Below are 5,000 nucleotides of genomic sequence, written 5' to 3' on the forward strand. Positions count from 1 at the left end.
AGGTGGTCAGGTGACAGGGAGTGTGTGTGTGTGTGTGTGTGTGTGTGGAGCTGGACACTTGTCCTGGTGTCCTCTGAGGTGTCCAGATGGACGTCAACAGAGCAGGAAGCAGGAACAGGAAGTAGCGGCTGGATAATAACAGCAGCCGAGTCTGTGAAGTGTTCTGCTGCTGGGTCGGGCGGAACCACGCCCCCCCCCCCCCCCCCCCCCCCCCCCCCCCCCACACACATATAATGGTGATTATTGATGTTTCTGATCCATTTTCCCATCATATCCCATCATAAAGCTGGCCGAGGCCACACAGGAAGTAAACGCTCGCGTTTCTTCTTCTGCTCTTTTCCATTAAAGATGCATCAGAGGCGACTCGTCTCACTTCCTGTGAGATTAATATCTGCCGTATTAACACTGATTAAATATTCACGACTGCGCTCACGTTACATCTGCAGAGCTGTGTGCACGCTGAGCAGCGCACGTACGTGCACTCCTGCTGCGGCACACTCACGGAGTCTGGACCCACGGAAGACCGTCACCATCAGGTCAGGAGATCCAAGGAGCAGCAGGGAAAAGCCGTTAATGCTAATGCTAATGCTAATGATCCTGGAGCAGAGCCGCCGTTGCTAACGGAGCTCAGGTGAAACTTATGAGAACAGAGATGCTGCAGGTTCTCCTCCTGCAGGTTCTCCTCCTGCAGGTTCTCCTCCTGCAGGGTCTCCTCCTGCAGGGTCTCCTCCTGCAGGTTCTCCTCCTGCAGGGTCTCCTCCTGCAGGTTCTCCTCCTGCAGGGTCTCCTCTGACTCCTCCGGTTCCACCACAGGACATCGGACCAGCACCAGCGTCTCTTTCTGCTGAAAGCTGCATTTCTCTCCTTCAAACACAGGAGGACGATGGTCCCCTTCATGCCTGAAGACCATGAAGGGGGACGTCTGGGCCCATCACGTCCAGACGGCGGCGTGCAGCCCCGCGGCGCCGCTCACATTAGCATCCCGCAGCCTCGCTAAACACGCGAGAAGCTTCAGCAGGAAGAGAAAACCGACCTCCAACCCCCCCAGGCAGGGTGGCCTGCTGAGACCCCCTGGCCCGCCCCCCCAGGACCAGGAGCAAACCTGAGCTGGAACCTCTACAGGAGACCCACAAGAGGATCCAGACCTGAGACTGGCTGCTCCTTCCTGGTGTTCACACGCACTTCCTGGTGTTCACGCGCACTTCCTGGTGTTCACGCGCACTTCCTGGTGTTCACGCGCACTTCCTGGTGTTCACGTGCACTTCCTGCTCACAGTGCTACAAAGTTTTTAAAGTTGTGGCTGTCGGCAGAAGATAACAAGTTAGCGAGCGTAGCTAAATTTGCCCCGATTGTAACGCTGCTATAGGCTGATTTACACTTTTGATGTGCGTTAGCTACACGAGCTAACAAGGGCTAGCTGAAAGAGTAGCCTGTTAAAACGGCGACTTGATGTTTGGATGTGTTTTGGATGCAGAATTACTGGTGACGAGGGACAGGACGCAACAAGCAAGATACGGGGAAATAATTAATTTGTCTCTTTCGATTTCCGCTACGGAGGTTCCTGTTATTCACCAGCCACGATCGTCCGTCCAATCACGGATGCTGTCTTTATTTTAGCATTTTTATTTAAATCTCTTTTCACGCTGAGCCCCAAAGACGAAGCGTCTGTGGTGAAACGCGAGTGTTTCCTGCAGGAGATTCAGCTCTTGTGAGGACCGTAGCCGCAGCACATCCCGTCCTTCCAGGGAGAATCTGCCTCCGCCGAGGACGCGTTTGTCCTCCTTCTACGTGTGTGCGTGCGCTGTGGTCTCATCGCTCATCCAGACACATTTATGAGCGTGTAGGCCCGGGGCCGATTGGTGCCGCGCTCACCAAGAAAAACAAACATCAAGAATTTAGTGCACACATCAAAAATGGATGTTTCATCCCGGTGGCGCACAGAAACGCAGAAGGGAGGCGGACGGGAAAATGCTAATGAAACATGAGGAAAACACATGAAAGTCCACTGGTGTCAGCAATCCAATTAGCATCATTAGCGAGCTCTGTCGGCAACAAATTAACTCATTAAATAATTCAACGAACTAAAGTCTGTGTTTGGTTGACGAAAGAACCGGAAATCTTTTATGGATGAAACTGTCGTTATCAAGGTTTGTAGTTAGCATTAGCGCAGTTAGCGGTGCAGCTAATGGCAGTAGACAGGATTCGTGTTAGCGTACTCGTGCTAGCATACAAAAGCCGCTGACTCGGCTCCTGGTTTCAGGATACTTAGCATCGTGCCCCGCCCCTCTCGCCTGCAACCACAAAGGATGATGGGATACATAGCTGGCTACCACGTCTGGTGGACCAGACCAAGAGTGAGGATCAAAGATCTGCTGCTGGTTTAGGCTTCAGGTTGTTGAGACAAGCTAGGTTAGTTCAAACGGCTGGGAGGGAGGAGAAGCCTCCGCAGGGTCCAGGGTCCAAGGTCTAAGGTCCAGGGTCTAAGGTCCACGGTCTAAGGTCCATTGTCCAGGTTCTAGTGTTCAGGGTCTAGTGTCCAGGGTCTAAGGTCTAAGGTTTAGTGTCCAGGGTCTAGTCTCCAAGGTCTAGAGTCCAGGGTCTAGGGTCTAAGGTTTAGTGTCCAGGGTCCAGGGTCTAGTCTCCAAGGTCTAGTGTCTAGTGTCCAGGGTCTAGTGTCCAAGGTCTAGTGTCCAGGGTCTAGTCTCCAAGGTCTAGTGTCCAGGGTCTAGAGTCCAGGGTCTAGGGTCTAAGGTCTAGTGTCCAGGGTCCAGGGTCTAGGGTCTAAGGTCTAGTGTCCAGGGTCCAGGGTCTAGAGTCCAGGGTCTAGGGCAGGGGTCGGCAACCCAAAATGTTGGAAGAGCCATATTGGACCAAAAAAACAAGAAACAAATCTGTCTGGAGCCGCAAAAAATTAAAAGCCTTATATAGGGCTCATAATAAAGGCAACACTTGCTGTAAGTGTCTATATTAGCTGCATTAGCCTACTTTCCAAATGATAAGTAGGCTACAAATACATGATGAGCATTCATGATGAAATGTTTATTTTCCCTGCAGCATCCTGGAGAGAATGAGGCACCACGTGGCCGCTCTGCTGTACGATGGCGCTTTAAGTTTAACTTCCATTATAATGAGATGTTGAAATTAAATATTTATTATACACATTTATACAGCATTGGAAAACTTTAAGAATGATTGTCACGTTATTCCTCCTACAGAAATTATATTAAAACAATTTCCATTTTCATATTTTTGAAAAAGCTCCAGGGAGCCACTAGGGCGGCGCCAAAGAGCCGCATGCGGCTCCAGAGCCGCGGGTTGCCGACCCCTGGTCTAGGGTCTAAGGTCTAGTGTCCAGGGTCTAGAGTCCAGGGTCTAGGGTCTAAGGTCTAGTGTCCAGGGTCTAGAGTCCAGGGTCTAGGGTCTAAGGTCTAGTGTCCAGGGTCTAGAGTCCAGGGTCTAGGGTCTAAGGTTTAGTGTCCAGGGTCCAGGGTCTAGAGTCCAGGGTGTCCAGGGTCCAGGGTCGCATGTGCTGCTAGCTACATCTGCGTGCTACGTTCGCTACTGTGATGGGGCATTGCCAGGAGTTTGTACACTGTGTGTATTTACCGCAGCTAATTTGCCAGCTAGCGCCGCCCTACAGGAAGGAGACACAAGCAGAGGAACGACCGATGCTAACAAGCGTTAGCTGGCAGCAAAGCTGTGGCAGCTAGCGAGGGGGGGGGTGAAAAGGGGGGGGGGGGGGTGGTTCCCGCTCCAGCAGGAACCGCCGCTCAACGTTCCCACCAGTGACACATAAACCGGTTGTTAGTTACTCAACCCGACCAGCTGGGCTAATCGATCTCTATGGCAACAGAACGACATCAGCGCTGAGGCTCCGCCCACTGCAGAGTCCAAATCACCTGATCAGTTGGTGTGAGGCAGAGAGGCAGGAACACAAGGTCAAAGGTCACGTATTCCCATAGGGGCTGATCACATGACACCAGGCCGCCACTGAGACCTGAGGAGCTTCTACAGGAAGTGATGAAGGAACCTGCAGCAGGGAATTCTGGGATGGAGCCGCCAGCCGCGGGACGCTAGTGATGCTAAACACATCCGGAACCTTCAGTTCTCCTGGTGAGGGTCAGAGTTAGGAGGGAGGAGTTAAGGTGCCCCCCCAGGCGGACAGGTGTCCCTCCTGACCTGGACACCCACGGGAGCCCCGGGGGGACAGAAGGTCCAACCACGTCCCGACCTGAGCTGGAGTGTGGGCGGAGCCGCTCGTCACGCTGGGAATTCTTATTCCAGACACATTCCCAGTCTCCGGGTTGGTTCCACCAGGACGACACACTAACAAGGACACCCGCCTACCTGGGGGGGGGGGGGGGCGTGTCAGCATGATGCGGCGTTCCATCATTAGCATTCCTCACGCTTCTTTCCTTCGTCTCCCCTCATCCTCCTCCCCTCGTTCTCCTCCCCTCGTTCTCCCCCTCCGCCCCCCCCCTCGTTCTCCCCCCTCACCCCCCCTCGTCCTCCAGATACAGACGTTCTCACTAATGAAATCAGACAGCAGAATTCCTTCATCTGATTAAATGTTGATGATATCAGGCGGATCAGCACGTCTGGAAAAGTTGTTTCCTGGGAGAAACTCTGATTTAAAGCGTTCCGGTTTTAACGTTCAAGCTAAAACAAAGCAAAGGTTTGAGCTTTGATCTCTGTCATGGGTGAATCGCGCCCCCCAGATCGGTCAGAACTGTTATTTTGGACATTTCCGCGCTCCGTGACGGCGTTGGGAAGGAGCTCCGTTCCGATGATCTTCTCATCGCCGTGTCCACCCACGTGCTGCAGATGACTGCTGGCGTTGTCTCCGCCCCCAGAGCATCATGGGAGAACGCAGGAGGACTCTGATGTCATCACTCTCATTCTTACGTGTTAGCTAGAACGTGTCCGCTTGATTCCACTCAGCTAATATAAACGTGAGCAGAAGCAGCATGATGGAAGAGATCAAAGGTGAGATGGAAGAG

The 5,000-nt window shown here is 52.9% G+C and overlaps 1 pseudogene; it reads left to right on the forward strand.

Annotated features, from left to right (window-relative positions):
- Positions 1 to 4,970: 4,970 nt before the first annotated feature.
- LOC115251530 (vegetative cell wall protein gp1-like) overlaps positions 4,971 to 5,000 on the forward strand; it is a 2,620-nt pseudogene continuing 2,590 nt past the window's right edge.

Source organism: Takifugu rubripes, chromosome 11 (assembly GCF_901000725.2).
Source record: "Takifugu rubripes chromosome 11, fTakRub1.2, whole genome shotgun sequence".
Classification (NCBI taxonomy): Eukaryota; Metazoa; Chordata; class Actinopteri; order Tetraodontiformes; family Tetraodontidae; genus Takifugu; species Takifugu rubripes.